This window comes from Podarcis gaigeae, assembly GCF_964106915.1.
Source record: "Podarcis gaigeae genome assembly, chromosome: 2".
In the NCBI taxonomy this organism is placed as follows: domain Eukaryota; kingdom Metazoa; phylum Chordata; class Lepidosauria; order Squamata; family Lacertidae; genus Podarcis; species Podarcis gaigeae.
In genome coordinates, this window is record NC_139679.1 from 14840606 (window position 1) to 14861637 (window position 21032).

At 48.0% G+C, this 21032-nt stretch overlaps 1 protein-coding gene across 1 annotated transcript in view; it reads right to left on the minus strand.

Annotated features, from left to right (window-relative positions):
- The window catches only part of MAP3K12 (mitogen-activated protein kinase kinase kinase 12), a 107777-nt gene extending 86987 nt beyond the window's left edge, over window positions 1-20790 (minus strand). The window contains exon 1 of the mRNA XM_083728834.1: window positions 20296-20790. The gene's annotated coding sequence lies outside the window, so the exon portion shown is untranslated. The remainder of the gene's footprint in view (window positions 1-20295) is intronic.
- Window positions 20791-21032: the final 242 nt, after the last annotated feature.

Genomic DNA, 21032 nt, shown 5'->3' on the forward strand with positions numbered 1-21032 from the left:
TCCTCTTAGAAAGTAAGGGGAAATATCTGTGCATGTTATGGAGGGAATGCCTACGGGTGGCATGCCTACGGATTTTCCTCCTCAAAAAACTACGTGCGTGTTATGGTCGGGTGAGTGTTATAGAGCGAAAAATACGGTAATTAAACCAAATTCAAAGCAAGTTCAGAAAAATTACTCCAGGCATCCGCTTGTGACAGATTGGTGGAGAAATGCGTAACCTGTCACAAATAATATCTGGCAGACATTTGCTGATACACTGAAATAAACTCTCTCTCTCTCTCTCTCTCTCTCTCTCACACACACACACACACACACACACACACACTCCACCTGTTGCACCGGTTTCAGAGGCGCTGCTGAGAAACGGTTTCAGCGTTTTTGAGGGGCGCACGCTGAAGCGCTATCAAATCCTGCAAAATCAGTTTCAACCAGGCAATCACCTGCACACACCTTGCACCCCAAACCGTAGGAAATACCATCCAATTCCACCTCTAAATCGCCGAAAACCCAATGTCTGCACACAGTGTGTATCTGGCGCCAAGGCCCCTTCCCCCTGGACTTGTGTGAGCTGCTAAAGCAGACGTAGCCTTAAGCCACGTCTGTGCTACTGTTGCTGTCACAATTTGTCAAGCTCATCTGGAGGAGGCAGGGGAAGACTACGAGGAGACACAAATAAATGCAACAGTTCAAGCTGATCCTTTTGTATATTTACCGTATATTCCCATCCCTTGCTCTCATGGGGATTACAGAAGTTTTAGGAACAACATTGTGTGGGATCAGGGCGGATTTCATTTAAATCAAATCGATTTAAATCACTAATCAGTAAGACTTGATTGAAATCACTAGTCAGGAAGACTTGATTTAAATCATTTTTAACAGAAAGACTCATTCTTGCTGGTATAATCTTAATATTTACAACCAGATGAAGGTTTCCTTTTTGGAATAGTAAGTTTTTACAGTTATATCAAAAATTACTGATTTGGTTATACTGTTAGAAATACAAAGACAGGTAATTATGAAATGATTGCTTATATTTGGGCAACTTTTCTGCTGTACTTTATTGGAAAAAGAAAAATGTTATTTCTTTAATAATAATTGAAACAATTTATTTAACTAAAACAATAACATTATAGCATACGTATCCATGTTTGTTAACTGATGGGGTTAAACAATTAAAAAAAACCAACTTTGAGATTTGGCACACACGAAAAACTTAAAACAAAACCATCTTGGAGGATAGGCGGCAGACACCTCGTTTTTCAACACAGTTTAGAGATAGAACAAGACTGTACCCTAAGGACAGTCATACTCTTTGCAACTGCTCCTGTTCATCTCAACAGGACATGTGCAAGAGAACTTCCCAACCATGCACCAGATATGCCCTGACTCCTTCTTCTGACTTATACTGGCATGCACATTCTGACGCACAAGATGGCTGCCTCCTCTTGCCTCACAGGAAGACCTCCTCCAGGCCACATCAATACCTGCAAGCAGATTTTCAACCCAGGGCACATCAAAATGGGGCAGGAACCAGCACAGGAGTGTCACGAAGAGGAACAACGAGAGGCTCTTCGCACAACTGGCGAAAAAATTACCGTATTTTTCGCACCATGGGACACACCGGACAATAGGAAGCACCTTGTTTTAGAGGGGGGAGAACATGAAAAAAAAAATTCTCCCCCTCTCTGCCCAGCGCCCCTTCAGCGAAGCGGCAAGAGGCGCTGCGCAGAGAGGGGGAGAACTTTCCCCCTCTTGTTTTCCCGCTCTAAAACAAGGTGCCGTTTAAGGTGCGTTCAGGCGGCTACCTTGGAAGCCTGGAGAGCGAGAGGGGTCGGTTCCTTTCGACCTGCTCTTTGGGGCTGGCGGGGGGAAGCCCACCACCAGCCCCAAAGAGCAGGTCAGGGAGCAGCGGAAAGGCGCAGCGGAGAGGCTCCCACCATAGCCGCGCGTCACCTCTCCAGCCGGGAGAGAGTAAGCCGGGCTTCTTTAGCCCCCCCCCCACACGCTCTCCCGGCTGGAGAGGTGACGCGTGCCTATAGAGGCTCCTGCCATAGCCGCGCGTCACTTCTCCAGCCGGGAGAGGGTGGCAGGGCTATGGCGTCTTCGCTCCATAGGACGCACACACATTTCCCCTTCATTTTTGAAGGGGGAAAAGTGTGTGCTATAGAGCGAAAAATACGGTAAATCTTTGAGGAAGCTGAGCTGGATATACTGAGATGCCAGCAAGGCACAATGTCCTGACAAAGGGCCACTTCATTGAGAAACAATCTGAGAGGGCGTAGTGCCCAGGCAAACATGCCTGGATGCCCATCTTTCAGTGATCAGAGAGAGGGCCTTCTCTTACTACATTGGGCTCCCACTCTGTGCAAAACCCATCCTCTCGGAAATTAGACAAGCACTGACAGTGCTTTGTTTCCGGAACTTGATGAAAACATGGATATTTACTCAGGCCAGGCATTGGCAAACTCGGCTCTCCAGATGTTTTGGGACTACAACTCCCATCATCCCTGACTGCTGGTCCTGCTAGCTAGGGATGATGAGAGTTGTAGTCCCGAAACATCTGGAGGGCCGAGTTTGCCAATGCCTGACTCAGGCCTTCCAGACCCATTAAGAAGAGTCCTGCTGGATCAAAACAAAAGCCCATAAGGGCAAATAATCACAGAGCAGTAGAGTTGGCAGGGACACCAAGGGCCATCTAGCCCAAACCCCTGCAATCCTTGTCCAGCATTCTGTTCTCACAGTGGCCAGTCAGATGCCCTGGTGGGAAGCATGAAAGGACATGGGTGAGACAGTGGTCTCCCCTGATGTGATTTCCCCAGCAGCTGGTATTCAGAGACTTACTACCTCCAATGGTGAAGGTAGAACAGTCAGTAAAAACTACCTACCTACCTATCCATCACCTTACCAACAAAGGTCTGTTAAAGCTATGGTTTTCCCAGTAGTGATGTATGGAAGTGAGAGCTGGACCATAAAGAAGGCTGATCGCTGAAGAATTGATGCTTTTGAATTATGATGTTGGAGGAAACTCTTGAGAGTCCCATGGACTGCAAGAAGATCAAACCTATCCATTCTGAAGGAAATCAGCCCTGAATGCTCACTGGAAGGACAGATCCTGAAGCTGAGACTCCAATACTTTGGCCACCTCATGAGAAGAGAAGACTCCCTGGAAAAGACCCTGATGTTGGGAAAGATGGAGGGCACAAGGAGAAGGGGACGACAGAGGACGGGATGGTTGGACAGTGTTCTTGAAGCTACCAGCATGAATTTGACCAAACTGTGGGAGGCAGTGGAAGACAGGAGTGCCTGGCGTGCTCTGGTGCATGGGGTCACGAAGAGTCGGACACGACTAAACAACAACACCTACCTATCTAAAAATGACACATTGTGGGGTTCTTGGGGGGGGGCTCATAAAATGTTTTGGCACCACAGTATCACAGTGTGGGATCTATGTGAGCAGCCTGTGAAATCTATTTAAAAGAATAATTAATATGGGGGTGTTGGGGGGTGCCCACTAAGTATCATTGTGTCCTCACAGCGGGAGAACCACAGGAGCAAATTCTTTTTTATAAAAAAAATCAATGACATAATTTGGGGGGGGGGGTTGTGAGGCGGGGTTCCCAAGAATCTCTTGAGGTGCCATATGTGGTCTATGGCTCCCCTTAGTGCGTTACAACATCATTCATATATACACATGCACTGTGTCTAGGGAGGGCCAGAATTCTCAAGAAATTAAAATAAATCAATTTTTCTGTTTGACACACTGTGCTGTACTGCTCTGGTAAACCTAATGGATAGATAGCTTCTGCTGCAGGTGAGGAAACGTTTGGAAAGCTGTCTTGCTCACGTCCATTTGTCTTTGGGTTCAGAATTAGGGTTTCCTCGTGCCAGCCAATACTTTACTGTTTTGTGAGGTAAGCAGTGCTGGGTCTGATTTGCAAAGCCAAATTGGTTCTGCCGGGCTCCACCCCTAGCCCTATCCTGGCTCTGTCCTGCCTGCTCCACCTCTGCTTCCTGGCATTTCCCAGAGGGCTAGCATCTTTGAAATCAAAAGATGGCAACCCTATTTATGATATTTATGGGTTCTTCATATTTCTGGGACTCGGCCCATGCACAATAAAGAGAGAATTTATTACACTTTGCCCATTTTATTTTGTGAGGGCAGAATTATGTGCCCAAGCTTCAATCAATCTCACATTTAGTTTCATAAATATTTGCTTGAAAGGGAAAAACGTAACTTCTTAGGATAGCTCCAAACACTAAGCAAGCTTTATTTTATTGCTTTAACGCTAGCCAGCAAGGGACATCTGATTTGAAGAGTTATAATATTTAGTAATGTTGGGCTTTTTGTCATATCCTGCCTGAAAACTGCAGTTCCAAAGGATAATATGGGGCTTTAATAACTTTTTGGCAGCAAGCGGCTTGGCAATAGTCTTGCAGCCCAGTCCAGCCTTGTGCAGGTCTACAGTCTTGTCCCCGACATCCTTGGACAGCTCTTTGGTCTTGGTCATGGTGGCTACTTTGACTTTTCTGTCATGGAAGCACTGCAGAGAATTATGGATCATATTCTAAGGTGCATTCTCAGTTCATGCAATGTGTGTTGAGCATCAGTCCTGTTGAGCCTCACCAAATTAGACCTCCTCTCCAGAACATTTTCAACTATCTTCTGTGGCTCCATATTTCAGGGGAAGGTTGGTAGTGGCAGGTAAGCCTGCTGTCTATATGGGAAGCCCATCTGCCATTGACAATCATTTCATTGAAGAATCCCTGACAAGCCTCTGGGAATGCAGAGCTCCCTGGACCACAGTTCTGAAAACCGCTGAGCTATGTTGTCCAAACGGTGCCAGGTTAAACGGCTACACACCTATCCACACATCATGGCTAAGCTGAAGTTCAGCAAGCTAATTTCCATATTTTCTCCAAATGCGTCAAACTCTAGAGCAGTGTTCTCCAACTTTGGTTCCCCACATCCTGTTGTTCTATAACCCCCAAGAAGTTTAGCCAACAGCCAGGGATGGAAGGGGTTGTATTTCAACAACATCTAGAGAACCAAGGCTGAAGACCATTGCTCTAGATCAGGGTTTCTCAAACTTGGGTCTCCAGCTGATTTGGGACTACAATTCCCATCATCCCTGACCACTGGTCCCGCTAGCTAGGCATGATGGGAGTTGTAGTCCAAAAACAGCTGGAGACCCAAGTTTGGGAAACCCTGCTCTAGAGCCTAGCCTTCATCCCTCAAATGCACTAAGAGATGCTCTCATAGACCTGGAAGCAAAAGGGAGAGGGGAAGATTTCTGTGACTGCTCTCTAGAAGTCTAGATCTGGATCTCGAGTCTTACCCCGGCATAACCGAGAGCACCGCCGACCTGCCACTTCTAATCCCCTATTGTTAGAATCTATTATTTATTATCTGTAATGCTATATAATTCCCCCAGCTATATTATTAAATCTGCAGAAGTGTTCGGAGATACCTTTGAATAGGATGCGCTCAGTGGAAATTAATTGCATTCTTATTAGGCTGACAGGTCCCCTTTATACACATGCAAATGAGCGGCAAAGAGCTCTAGAGACACTTCTGGGAAGGGAGATGTGTGTTACTGGAACGCCCTCCTCCGGGGGGAAAACTACATCTTGGGCTCCATCTAGTGACTGCAGAGCTTGTCAGCACTGCAGATCCTGCCTCCTTCCAGCCATAGCTCTGGCTGCCATTTCTCACAAGCCTTATCTCTGAAGCTCAGAGTCCCACAAAACGGCAGATGAGATATCTCGACTGCACCACTTCAGATCGCATGCAGAAAATTAGATGTCAAGGAGAAGAATAACTTGGGAATGATGCCAGTTTTCTATGTGCAGGGAATCGAGAGGCATGGCTAAAGCAAGAGTGCCTGACCTGTTGTTGGGACTCCAAAAATGGTGTATGTTCATATACCTGAAAGAGTGTCTCCACCCCCATCGTTCAGCCGGACACTGAGGTCCAGCTCCGAGGGCCTGCTGGTGGTTCCCTCACTGCGAGAAGTGAGATTACAGGGAACCAGGCAGAGGGCCTTCTCAGTAGTGGTGCCTGCCCTGTGGAACGCCTTCCTATCGGATGTCAAGGAAATAAACAATTACAGTGGTACCTCGGGTTACAGACACTTCAGGTTACAGCCGCTTCAGGTTACAGACTCTGCTAACGCAGAAATAGTACCTCGGGTAATGAACTTTGCTTCAGGATGAGAACAGAAATCGTGCTCTGGCAGCGGGAGGCCCCATTAGCTAAAGTGGTGCTTCAGATTAAGAACAGTTTCAGGTTAAGAATGGACCTCCAGAATTAAGTTCTTAACCCAAGGTACCACTGTATCTGACTGTTAGAAGATATTTGAAGGCAGCCCTGTTTAGGGAAGTTTTTAATATTTGATTTTTTATCGTATTTTTAATATTCTGTTGTAAGCCACCCAGAGTGGCTGGGGAAACCCAGCCAGATGGGCAGAGTATAAATAAGAAATTATTGTTATTATTATTAACTCCCATCATCCCTGACCATGCTGGCAGAGGCTGGTGGGAGATGGAATCCAACAATATCTGGAGGGCCACACATTCCTGATCCCTGGGTAAAGGAAGACGGCTGGAGCTGATACCTGCAAGAGTTTCTTCTCTCCCACCCCTCAAAAAAAATATTGTGTTACTGATTGGATCTAATTGGCTTTTTATGCTGCCCACGCGCTTCAAGTAGCTTGGCTGTCTCTCTAGGGGTGTGTGGGCTTTTTCCTGTTTGTTTTTGTTTTTTAACAGCAGCTGACATCTTCCCTAAAAAACCCCAAAAACCTAGGCCTGCAATCCTATACAGTGGTACCTCGGGTTACAGATGCTTCAGGTTACAGACTCCACTAACCCGGAAATAGTACCTCAGGTTAAGAACTTTACCTCGGGATGAGAACAGAAATTGTGTGGCGGCACTGGGAGGCCCCATTAGCTAAAGTGGTACGTCAGGTTAAGAACAGTTTCAGGTTAAGAACGGACCTCCAGAACGAATTAAGTTCTTAACCCGAGGTACCACTGTACCATTGTCTCCAACTGACCTTACAATGCTGGGACTGTCACGAAAACCCTGAAGCCATCATGGAACGGTTGTGGACTCTCCTTCCTTGGTGGTTTTTAAGCAGCAGTTGGATAGTCATCTGTCATGGATGCTTTAGCTGAGATTCCTGTATTGCAGGGGGTTGGTCTAGATGACCCCTGGGGTCCCTTCCAACACTACGATTCTACAATCGTGGCTTCTCACTTTCTTACGCTGAGTCCCAAATTCCCATCTGTGTTGAGGTATGCTAACAGGAAATGATTATACGCCTAGGGTGGGGAAGTTGTGACCATCGAGATGTTGCTGAGCTACAACTCGCATCAGTCCCAGGAAGCCGAACCAATCGCCAGGAGTGAGAGAAGGTGCAGTTCAGTGGCTGGAGCTGATGGGAAATGTAGTCCAAAACACCTCAAGGGTGAAGGCAGTTGTGCCCATTTATCTGGGAGTAATCCCATTTTACTCAATGGGTCTCGCTTCTGAGTAGAAGTGCACAGGGTTGTGCTGTAAAGAAAGTAACATTACCATCATACTGAAACAGTATTTACAGTATTCAAATTATCTCTGTCCCATGAGACTAGGGCCCTTCAGGATTTAACCTCCTTCTGTCAGGCCTATAAGATCAGAGCTATTCCACCTGGCTTTTAATTTGAATTCAGTCTGATCTTTTATTTCCCTTCTATTCCCTCCCCCTCCCCTGTTATGAAGATCACCCGCTTTGAGACCCCACAGCTAATTCTCCCCTGGCCTCCTCGCTGGCCTAAGTAGGACCAAATCAGCCAGTTAGCCCTGGGGATTATCTAATTGATTTTTGAATTTTATTGTTATTCGTGTTTTTATACTGTATTTTATGCTGCTTTTATAATTGTTTAAAAGTGTTTAAAATTTGTTGTTAGCCACCCTGAGCCCAGTTTTTGAACCGGGAAGGGCGGGGTATAAATAAAATTTTGTTGTTGTTGTTGTTGTTGTTGTTGTTGTTATCTGTTGAATACTGTAAATACATGGGGTGTGTGGGGTCTCAGGGTAGGGATATACACCTTTGGTTCCCACCTTGCACTCAGCTCCCATCTGTGGCTCCTAAAAACTGTCATCATGTGACTGCACCCCAGGAAATGGCTTCAACAAGCTGGCTAAACCAGGTGAGGGTAGCTCACAGTAACTTAGGGATGACAGGCCCTGGTGCATTGAGCAGACAAGATCAAGAGTGGGTCCAACAGTGAAGAAGGCAGTTTCTGCACATGCCATAGAGGGAATTTGGGGATAGATGGGGCTCGTCAAACTGGGCAAGTAGCCCCTCTAGGAGAAGAAAAACTCTGATCCTAAACCTCTGCTGCCTTGCAGGATATCTAGACTAAGGTGTAAACCCTACACAAATCCAACTTGGGGTCCTTAAGATGGTTGGATGGTGCCTTGTACCGCACCCAGTGTGGTGTAGTGGTTAAGAGCGGTAGACTTGTAATCTGGGGAGTGTGGTGTAGTGGTTAAGAGCGGTAGACTTGTAATCTGGGGAACCGGGTTCGCGTCTCCGCTCCTCCACATGCAGCTGCTGGGTGACCTTGGGCCAGTCACACTGCTTTGAAGTCTCTCAGCCCCACTCACCTCACAGAGTGTTTGTTGTGGAGGAGGAAGGGAAAGGAGAATGTTAGCCGCTTTAAGATTCCTTCGGGTAGTGATAAAGAGGGATATCAAATCCAAACTCTCCTTCCGGCAAGTCCTGCAGCCCAGCTGCTGCCAAATATATTGCTCTGCTTTCCTTTGGACCACATCTGCGAGGCTGAGAAGGCAGGGAGTTGCCATCTGGGGAGCCCAGGACCTCCATAGACACAGCCCAGGATTTCACCCTGGGAAAGTCACTTTAGTGCTGCTAATGGAGTGGTTTTGCTTCACACCCCTGTCCCCCTAAGGTGCACTCCATTGTCTCTCAAGACAGACAGATGCCAACAACACTGTGTGTGTGTGTGTGTGTGTGTGTGTGTTCATTGATAACCCAACCCTGTCCTTGCATTTCCAAAGTGGCCAATAGAAGGGAATATGGCGCTCAGGAATATGGCTGAAAAAGTTCCCCCAACCCTTCTGCAAGTATTATTAACTGGCCCCCCCATATCATCATCTGAGGCCCTCTTTGTGTGCCTCCTCCATCTTCCTTACATATCTTTAGGTGCTAGGTGAAAACATTCCTCTCCTCATAGGCCTTTGGCTAATTAAACAATCTATGACCTTTTAAACAGGTATTGTTTTTGCTTGTTATTATGGCATGTATTTTTGTGTTTGTATGTTGTAAGCTGCCCCATGATCCTCAAATGAAGGGCTGTACAGAGATTTAAGAAATAAACAAACATTTTAGGTGGAAGGAAATGGAGGCTGAGGAGGTGGGGAGTGTTTTCCTGTGTGGCAGAGGCAGGATCCAGCCCGGGACCAACTGATGCCTCATGAGACTCTTAACCTCAGGGTCATAGGTTGGGGGGAAAGGTTCCTGCACAGCAAGGGTTGGACTAGGTGACCCTCGGGACTCTCCTTCCAAGTCTAAAATCATATGCTTCTATGAGTCATAGTTTAGCCTCTCTGCCACTGTGTTACACCAGCCATTTACCAGTCTATAAGAGTATGGACTGAAGCAATACTGCACTGGGCACCACGAGCCTCACAGACCAAACTGCCTTGCTCACTTTCTCCCAGGGCTGCCGTCACAACAATGACAACGGTCATTAAATTTCAACAGTAAAACATCATGATTCAGGCAGCGGTGGGAAAACGCGAGAGGCACTTCCTGGAAGTCAAGAGAGAGACTGTTAACGGAGGAGATTAGGGGGTAATTGATAAAACATTTCCCCGTCTACAGCAGAGATCAGAGGGAGGGAAAGTGACTCACCAGCCCAAAACACACACACACACACAAAACTGACCCGATGGAATACAAATGACAACGGCGCAACTTCTGGCACAACTTCTTCAAGGTGAGCTCCTCTGCAATGACAGGAGGGAACTGGGTCTTGTGAGAGGCCCACAAAATCTCGCTGGAACCCAGATTTAGCAGGCACAGGGTGAGCCTGTGACCTGAATTCAGGAATTAAAGTATTGACCATCACAAAGAATGGCCGGGCTGCCCAGGTAAAGCAATCACTGGCCATTGTCAGGTATCCTGGCAGACAGGATTTCTGCTGTAGACAGCTTCCTGTGATGTGTTTCTGCTGTAGACAGCCTCCTTTTATGACATATGTATGATGTTTTGGGGGGTGGTCTTGAGCTACAGAGTGGGCAATTTCAGAAGTCTATATAAGGGCTTGCGCACCATTGTTCTGGCTCCCTCCTCCCTCCTGCGTGTGGTGAGTGGGGACCCTGATGCAGTTCCTTGAGTAAAGATGAGGCTTACTAGCAGCTTTGCTTCTCAATATACTCTGGTTGGCCTCTGTTATTTTCTCCTACTGATAGGGAACCCACTAAAGGACTCTATGTGGGCTCTTGGATACCTCGTAAGGGAAAAAGGAGCAGGTTTTTTCACTTCAGCATCCTGAACACAATTGCTTTCCCTGCATTGTGAGGGCTTTTGGCCAATTGCCTTCCGTCCCTCCCACCCCCTCACTCAGAAAAAAGAGAGAGAGAGAGAGAGAGAGAGAGAGAGAGAGAGAGAGAGAGAGAGAGAGAGAGAGAGAGAAGGCCACTCTTCCTTGCCCCTCCTCTGCCTGAGGATGAATTAAGCCAAGAACAGGAGGTACAGCAAGGATCCTGCAGTGACCAGCTGCCTATTTGGCCTCAGATGGAGCAGAAAATCAGCCGCCTCTTCAGCTGCTCCCCTTCCCCAAAGCCTCTGTCTTTTGTTGAGGGCCCAGCAGCAGGGAACTGAGCTACCTTGCACCAAATTTTGGGACACGACAGGCAGAGCCTCCCCGAGAGACCTTCCTCAGCAAAGCCAGAGAGGATTCGGTTTGTGCAGGGAACAATTTGGTCCCTCAGCTCTTCATATACAGCTCTTCACAGTACGTTTCCGAGCACAATTCAAAGTGTTGGTGCTAACCTTTAAAGCCCTAAACGGCCTCGGCCCAGTATACCTAAAGGAGCGTCTCCACCTCCATCGTTCTGCCTGGACACTGAGGTCCAGCGCCGAGGGCCTTCTGGCGGTTCCCTCGCTGCGAGAAGTGAGGTTACAGGGATCCAGGCAGAGGGCCTTCTTGGTAGTGGCACCCGCCCTGTGGAACGCCCTCCCACCAGATGTCAAAGAGAACAACAACTACCAGACTTTTAGAAGACATCTGAAGGCAGCCCTGTTTAGGGAAGCTTTTAATGTTTAACTGACTATTGTATTTTAATATTCTGTTGGAAGCCACCCAGAGTGGCTGGGGAAACCCAGCCAGATGGGCGGAGTATAAATAATAAATTATTATTATTATTACTTTATTATTCTATACTGTTTTTGCAAAGAGAAAACTAAAACATCCCACCCACTGAAGGAGCCCACCTATAATTAAAAGCCAAAGGCTTTGTGGAATAAAACTGGTTTGGCCTGGCAACCAAATGATGGGGCCAGGTGAGCCTTCCTGAGGAGAGTATTCCATAAGTGGGGAGCCACCAATGAAAAGGCCCCGTTCTGGTGTTACCCTCCCCCTGGAACCTCCCATGGAGAAGGGCCTCAGATGACGATCACAGGGTCAGTTCCTTCCTTCGAGGTTTTAAAGCAAAGGTTGGGTGGCCATCTGCCATGGATGCTTCAGCTGAGATTCCTGCATTGCAGAGGGTTGGACTAGATCAGGGGTCAGCAACCTGTGGCTCCGGAGCCGCATGTGGCTCTTTTACACCTTTGCTGCGGCTCCGGGGTGGATGCTAGCGAGGGGAGAAGGTGCGTTATGCGCCCCGACACTCCCCACTGTGGCGGGCGCTGTACTGGCTGTGACGTCGCACAAAAAGGTAACTTGTTAATTTAACGTTTATTTCTATGAGGAGGAGTAATTCTGAGGGGTCAAACAAAGAAATAATAAAAAAGTGACAAAAAGTTATTTTTATAATGACGAGTTTTGCGGCTCCCAGTTTTTTTTCCTTCGGAAACGGGTCCAAGTGGCTCTTTTTGTCTTAAAGGTTGCAGACCCCTGGACTAGATGATCCCTGGGGTCCCTTTCCAGCTCTACAATTCTGTGATTCTATGTGGGGAGAGGTGGTCCTTGAGGTATTGGTTCCAGAGCTGCATAAGGCTGAACAAAACCAGCACAAATTGGTGGCCAGTGCAGTCAGGCCAGATTTATTTTATTCTTATTTATTTTTTATTTATTGAATTTATATACTATAGCCAGGGGTCTCAGGGCAGTTCACAGAATAAAATCAAGATATAAAAACACAAAATACATAACAAAAATAAAAACAACCCAATAGCCCCCCCCCCGCAAAACCCCCCACATTTTAAAAGAGCATAAGATGTAAATCAGGTCGACCAAAGGCCTGGTTAAAAAGGAATTTTTTTGCCTGGTACCTAAAGGTGTATAATTGAAGGCACCAGGCAAACTTCCCTGGGGAGAGCATTCCACAGACAGGGAGCCACCGCAGAGAAGGTCCTGTTCTCGTGTTGCCACCCTCCTCAGCTTTTGAGAAGGAGGCACACGAAGGAGGGCCTCAGAAGATGATCTCAGGGTCCGGGTAGGTTCATATGGAAAGAGGTGGTCCTTGAGATAGTGCGGTCCTGAGCCGTTATGTGCTCAGACTGTTTTGCTCTGGTGTGCAGCCTGGCCACTGACTTCTGCACCAACAGCAGTTTCCAAACCGTCTTCAAAGGCATATAATGTGTTGCAGTAAACTAATCTAGAAGTTAGGCTATCCCTGTCCAGATAGGGGCACAGCTGGGCCACCAGCCAAATCTGATGGAAGACACTTCATGCCAGCAAAACCATCTGAGCCCCAAGTGACAGCAATTGACAGTCCCTTCATGCCATATACCTGCTCCTTCAAAGGGAGTGTCGTCCCATCCAAACCAGGTCACCTCCCATCCATTCATCCCACCCCACCAACAATGCCTCATTCTTGTCAGGATTAATCTGGCTCTCATTCAGTCCATTAATGAGAAAAAACATCTATCTAGTACATCTACTGCCACATCTGCAGAAATATATTAATCCTTATGTAACCAAAAAAGGACTATCCACAGAGAACAAGGAGGTATCAGCAGGCTAAGGGAAACTCTGGTTTGCAGAAGCATATTTTTTAAAAATAAAATTGTATGTAAGAGAGAGGGACCTTAAACACAGCCTAACGAGGACTAATGAGGAAGCTCAGTGGCCATGAAATGCTGACTGACAGTTAGGAAGGTGGTAGTGGTGGAGGAAAACAACATCAGAAGAAGAGGGAATGCAATGGAGTACAGTATCCTTTAAAAAAAGGACATGGCTGGCTGGCACCCAGACCAGGAGCACTATACACTGCAACATTTTGCTGCAGGTCCCATTTGCTCATCAATGATTGCCTGGTGATCAATAAGAAGAAATAAAGTAACAGGACCTGTAAACAGGAAACTTTTAATTAAAGGCACAGGAGGAGTTTACACTGGAGAGGCAATTGTAGAAAAATCACAAATCAGGTCTGGAAGAACAAGGGAGAAATCAGTGTGCTGCAACAATTGGACAATGATGTCATTTAGGTTTTCTGTAAAAAGTGAGAGAACACCAGATGTACTGAGGGGAGAATTAGAGTAGACACAACTCAGGGTAGTGGCTTTTCAACTGAATCAGAACTCCTTGCCTTATCTTTTTCACAGATGTATTTAACACTCCCAGTTTATCTTAAAACGTAAATGCTAGTGGAAGAGAAGCTTTCCACTTTTATTAAGCTACGTAAACCAAAGCTTTGCACTTTTATTAAGCAATAGAAACCAAGCACGGCATCATCAAATGTTTCAGTCTGCCTCCTATCTTCCAAATATTGCAGTACGACTATTTCATTCTTGCTCCTTCCTTCAGCAACGGGAAACAATATTTGAATTTAATTCAGAATATTTACCAGCAAGGCTTTCAGCATGGTTCCTGAGTGCTGGCTGGAATACAACTCCCATCATCAGAGCCCAACAACATCTAGAGGTCTACAGGTACTCCGCCCTGGTGTAGGCCAGCCAAAACTCAATTCAAAAGAAATCAGAAGGCGTATGACACCCTGGGCATGTTGTGTTTATGTCCTGGCACTGAACAAACTTTGCCCTCCGACCCGCCAGCTGCCAGCAGTGGTGGCTGATTTACTTTCCCCCTAGAATCAGAAATCTCTGCCACCCCAAAGTCTTGCCAGGATGATATCAGCAAAGTCAGGTGAATCTGAACTGTCTGGGACCATTCTGACGTGAGAAGCAATGTGGCCAACCGATATCCTTTCCTCTCTGCCTCATTTACACACCATAATTCTATTGGCTGTACAAAATCAGAGCTTTTGGAGCAGAGCTTGGCTGGCAGATGAAGTTGTTCTGGGCAGAGCCATTTCGGTCTTGCCAAGTTTTCGTCATAAATCCTATCGGATTCTGTCCTTCGCTACCCGGAACACTGCTTAAAATTTGAGAATTGACTGGATGCGGTTTTCAAAAAAGCATCGCTTCCAACAAAGCCAAGCTGACAAAAATAAACATCCATAATCATAGTTGCCTCCAAACCTCAGCAGGAGACACTTTCCTTAAAGGATCTGATTCCACCGCCACAACTAGAATCACAAGTGTGTTAGTGTGTGTGTGTGTGTGATGCCTCAAACACAGGCTGAAATCAAATATCATAGCAAAGAGAATATATCTGGTAGCTCCCATGCGACCCAGTGACAGCAATCTTGCACACCACCAGGTCTAACCCACGCTAGCCACATGCTTCCACCGAGACGAAGGAGGGACTCTCACGGCAAGGACAATGAGCATTTGTACATAGACGCGCATTGCTGCCAGTTTTAATTAACCCAGGGGGTATTGTTGCCTGGCAATTAGAGCACGGAGCAAGGATGTTTACATTCAGTCCTTGGCGCAAGGAGGAAATCTAGTTCTAGAGCACATCTGCACTATGGATGGAAACTGGGTTCCAAAACTCTCCCACAAAAGAACTCTGGGCACTGTAGTCCTGTCGCAGAATCATAAAGCCATAGAGCTGGAAAGGAGCCAAAGGGTCATCTAGACCAGTGTTTCCCAACCTTGTGCCTCCAGATGTTTTTGGCCTACAACTCCCATCATCCCTGACCACTGGTCTTGCTAGCTAGGGATGATGGGAGTTGTAGGCCAAAAACATCTGGAGGCACAAGGTTGGGAAACACTGAATTCTAGACCAACCCCCTGCAACGCAGGAATCACAGCTGTTGAGGCAGTAAGAATCACAAAAACGGTATCAGCAGTTTCATGAAAAGAGAGCTTGGGGCAAGTGATGACGATGAAACCCATTAATGTGCAATTAGAAATATGGGATAGTAGTCAACTAAGGTTTACTCTGAGTAGACACATTGAAGTGAATGGACCTAACTTAGCCATGTTTATGCATTTCAATGGGTTTACTTTGAGTAGACATTTGGTGAACACTGCATTTTATAGTGATGTGCAATTAGAGGCAATGCCTCGCTGGCCAGGACTTTTGGATTTTCTTTCCAGTGCTACCACCCACCACCTATGAAGAACAGTATCTCCTCTTTGTTTTGGTTTCCAGCATAAAAGGCAGCTTCTGCGTCGTGTCACACTCTAGAGCAGAGATGGCCAACTTTGAATTCTTGAACTATGACTCCCATCAGCCCCAGCCAGCATGGCCAATGGTAAGGGATGATGGGAGTTGTAGTCCAACAACGTCTGGACAGCGCTCAGTTGACAATCCATGTTCTTGAGTGACCAAGACACAGAACCCAGGGTGGGATATGCAAATGAAGGGGTGGGATTATGCAGATAGGCACTTACTGGATTCTTACTGAATCCCATCAGGCTGATAAACACCAAGGTTGACAGAATGAGGGCCAGTGTACAAGTAGAATTTACACAGATTTGAATTCACACCCATCTACACAGCTCCCTGGGTGACTTTGACCCAGTTGCTTGTCTCAGCCTAACCTACTTCACAGGGTTGTTGTGAGGATAAAATGGGAAGGGAGGTGATCCATTAGTTGCTTGGAGGAACGGCAGGACAAAATGGCCTAAAAAATAGACAGATTTTACAAACTATAGGAGACATCTCATATGCAACATTTATTTCATTTCCAAAAGGTTTGGGCAGGAAATCTACCTGACAATCCTCCATGTTAATTAGTGGGATCAGAACATGCTATTTTCCACCTGTTGGAATAGTCTTAGAAATATTTCTACTAGTCAGGGTATGGGGCTTGGGAATAGCTCTTTCACCAAATCTCTACTAGAAAGAGTATAAATTATACAAAACTAAACAATATGCCAAATGGTTTCATTTTCATAATGTATGTAAGTGTTCCAGAGCAATTTTTGAAATTCACCAGGTGCCTGGCACGTTTTGTGCCTTTGTGACCAAGTGAAGATGCCATCTGCAGGTACATAACTGGGGATCTTTGGATCTTGCCTGTTTTCACACACTAACAAGACATCCCGTCGAATTCTATCCATGATATTTTATCCGCACAATCAGAATGAATTGCAGGAACCAAAAACACATACTGCAAAATACAACTGGCCCCAAAATGGCAACTAGACATTCTGTGCTGGCAACTGCAACCCTGGTTTAACGAGCCATTGGGCACCTAGCTTATATATCTGAGTTTCTATTCTAACACTGAGAATGAACCCAAAGAGAAACTGAATACAGTGGTACCTCGGGTTACATACGCTTCAGGTTACAGACGCTTCAGGTTACAGACTCCGCTAACACAGAAATAGTACCTCGGGTTAAGAACTTTGTTGCAGGATGAGAACAGAAATCGTGCTCCAGTCTTGCGGCGGCAGTGGGAGGCCCCATTAGCTAAAGTGGTGCTTCAGGTTAAGAACAGTTTCAGGTTAAGAATGGACCTCCGGAACGAATTAAGTACTTAACCCGAGTTACCACTGTGCCCTGTTGCCTTCCCTGCTGCACAGTACAGCAGGCACACAGAAGCATGCCCCTATCTTTCAAACAGAATTATTTTGTTTGTGGTAGTTGGAGATCCCACCGTAGGTATAAAGGTAAAGGTAAAGGGACCCCTGGCCATTAGGTCTGGGGTTGCGGGGCTCATCTCACTTTATTGGCTGAGGGAGCCAGCGTACAGCTTCCGGGTCATGTGGCCAGCATGACTAAGCTGCTTCTGGCAAACCAGAGCAGCGCACGGAAATGCCGTTTACCTTCCCGCTGGAGCGGTACCTATTTATCTACTTGTGCTTTGACATGCTTTCGAACTGCTAGGTTGGCAGGAGCAGGGAGCGAGCAACGGTTGGAGATACCACTGTAGGTATAGCCAGTTTAAAAACTGTTGAAGGCTTGTGATAGGCAGGAGTCCTGCTGTATCAGGCCAAAGGCCCATCTAGTCTAGAGTCCTGGCCTTGCAGTGGTCAACAAGATGCCTAAAGGAAACCTGTAGGCAGGACCTGAGGACAACAGCCCTTTGCCTACCTGCAATTCCCAGCAGCTGGTCTTCAGAGGCATCCTGCTGGGGACATTGGAGAGAGAACATCTCCAGCTTGGGAACAAACATAGGAACATGGGAAGCTGCCTTAATGCCAAGTTGGAGCATTGGTCCAGCTAGTTCTGCATCATCTCTACAAACTGGCAGAGCCTTTCTGTCTTTCAGAGACGAGTCTTTCGCAGCCCAACTTGGAAATGCCAGAGATTGCACCTGAGACCATCTGTATTGCAAAGCAAATCCTTGAGCTATGGCCCTGGTAGATAAATTAACCCCAGACCTTTCCCAAACATGCATGAGCCGGTCAATATACAGTTTATTCCAACCCTCAGTCTGAGAGGTGCAGCCCCTAAGTGGAGGTTTCATCTGTCCTCAGGTTTGTACCAAAATCACATGCCAAAAACACCGATAAGGAACCCCGGTGTCAAACAAAACAAAAACGAAACAACTGAGCCGTGGTGTTCTGAAGCATTGATTCAAAGGATTCGCATGGTCGCATCTGACCAGACCAAGATAGTAGGGGGGGTGCATAGTGCCCCCTGCTGGATGAATGAGGCCATGAAGCACTTCCGTGCCCCCCCCCTTTTTCAACAGCACAAACTTGCTTAAAGGCATTCTGTCCTAAACCCCTCTGTGCTTCCACAAGCCCCAGCTCCATATCAGAAAGACATGCTGATCCTAACCCCCTCACTGCAGCGGCTGAACAGATCATATAACACCATTCACATAACAAAAGCTACCACAGAGGTATCAACATTTTCAAAAGTAGGGGGTCCATGGGTTGGCTTTTGAAAAATGGGGTTCTATAGTCCTAAGCTAGTTGGGAACCACTTCATGAATACAGCAACATAATCCCCACCCACCCTATAGCCATGTGGCATGCCTGTTGTGGAGGGCTGGAGGCCTACGGGAGATAAGTGACTTTCCCAAGGTCATATAGGAAGTGTGTGGCAAAAAAGGAGACTCTTTATTGTCCGTATTCTAGTTTATAAGCCCCAGCTGAGCCCCTTTGCTTCATAGCACCTGATATCTCCCCCCCCCCCCATCCTAAAATAATAAAAAAAAATTGGGGGGAAGCTACCAAAGATTGCATAATGAGACTATTGAAATGAGACAGATGGATGGAAAAGCAGAATGGAGAGGGGTGGATTTGCTTTCCTTTGCTCCAGCAAATGACTCTCCATACCTAAAAAACATCTCCCCCCCACCCCGACTCCAGCAGTCATAGTTCTTCCATGGGGGAAGAGGAGACGACAGCTGTTCTCTTCCACAACCTTAGCAATACACTCCTGAATTCACTTAATGGAAATGAGCTGCCCCTCTAACACCATTTTTACAAACGATAAGTGAGGTGGGAGGGTGGCCTTCCTTATTTTGTAGGCCGGGGGGGGGGGGATTCTAATTTGTTTTCACAATTCTAAATATAGGGCCAGTGTGGCGATCATTTTTCTCAGAGCCTAAAATATGTGCTGAATGTGGGGTTTTGTTTGTTTTGGAGCACCAGATCTGAAAGATAAAGCCAACACATAACAAGAGAGAGCGTGCCTCTGAGCACATGCAGAGTACATTTCCTCATTATTAACTACAGTATAGCAGATCCCAAACATCTAATCGTTGGGGCAGGATTTCCACAGCAGAGGTTGCTGTTGTCAGGCAGGTTTGAAGGGGCAGCCCCTCTGAATTAAACTGGAATAATAATTTAGTAGTGGTTATTCTAAATTAGATAAAGGGGAGAGGTGCAAGCACACAGAACTCTTGTATGGCTCTGGCGCTGGAGACCATGAAAACAGAATCCCCTCTTCTCCCCTCCCCTCGCCTGGGTCCTGGCTCCCCCTCCCCCTCCCCCTTCCCCAGCTGCCAGCCCTGGGGAATCTCAGTCCATCTGCCTCCTCATCCTTCACTCGCCTCCTCTCTTTTTCCTCCAGCATCCTCCATACAGGGCCCAAGGAGGACCACTCTGCGGGCAAAGGCAGGCCACGGGGAGGGCAGCCCCAGCCAGCCACTTGGCCTCGAAGCAGCCGCATCCTTCCATCTCCGGCTCTAAGCAAAGTGGACGGGTGGGTGGGGGTGGGGAGCGGAGAGGAAGCGCAGAGAGTGAAACCCCATCCAAGCCATCGATGGCGCAAATCCATCCTTCATCCACAGTTCGATTGAGGCTGCTGCGCCCTCTCTGCCGTCCCTGCAACCATCCCAGCAGGTGGGGTGGGGGGGGGAGAGATGGGGGCTGTTCTTCGGAAAGGGGGAATAGGGATGGAGAGGGCATCCTTCCGCCTCCCTCCCTCCCCGTCAAGATTACTTGTGGGGCTAAGTAAAGACCACAGCCGTGCCTTTTCCCTCCTGCAAAGTCACACCGTGGAGGCGAACCGAAACACCAAATATTTGTGGGGTGGGGGTGTTGAAAGAGGGGAGGACGCAAGATGAACCCCTCCAAGCGGTGCTCAGCAGAGATCTGAGCCAGCATCAGGTTAAGCGCTAGCGAGGACCATCAGCAGCAACAGCAGCAGAGAAAAAGCATCCTTACGCCAGGACTGGACATCCTTTGCTCCGCGCCATCATTGCCTCTCCATCCCTCCATCCAGACCTCCCCTCCCCCACCAGCTCCATCCCCGGGCGGCCCGAGCCTCTGCCCACTCCGCACCATAATCCATCTCGTCTCCTAACCCCCATCTCCCCACCCCAATACCCCAGATGCGGATCCTGCGCCCCGCGCCCCTTACCTCCGCCCGGCAGCGCAGCCTCTCCTCGCAGCCGACGATCCAGCGGCTGCAGCGGCAACAAAAGCGCCCGCTCCTCCTCCTCCTCCTCTTCCTCCTCCTCCTCCTTTCCCCCCGCTCCGTCAGCCGGGCAGGCCGGTCCCCATCTGGCTAATCACCGCGCTCCCCGGACACGAGCGCCGCCGCCGCCGCCAGCAGCAGCAGCAGCTCCAAGGAGGAGGATGCGCATCTTCCGCGGCCAAGGCGCGGCGCAAAGATGGAGACGTCCAGGGGGTCCTCCCGGAGCCGGCGCCGGGTAGGCCTTGGGGGCCCGGGCTTCCTCTCCGCTTCCCCGGATCCGCGCGCTCCTGGCCGGCTTCCGCGCACGACCAGCACCGCCAGCTCCGCTCCCTCCCTCCCTGTGGCGGTGCCACCCCGGGGACAGACACGCCCTGGGCCGGGGGGAACTTGGGACGGCCTCGGGCAGAGCCGGCCGAGCGCCAGCCTCTTAAAGGAGAAGCGGCCTCGCGTAAAAGCCGCTCGTCCCCGACGGCGTAAAGGAAAGGGCCAGAAGCACCAGTGGCGTAGCGTGGGTTGTTAGCACCCGGGGCAAGGCAAGTAATTTGCACCCCCTAACCCGTGGATTTGCGCCCCCTAACCTGTGGATTTGCGCCCCCTAACCCTAACCCCCAGATGTTGCGCCCGGTGCCCCCCACGCTACGCCACTGAGAAGCACCGCCGACGCTCATTTGATTTGCTAC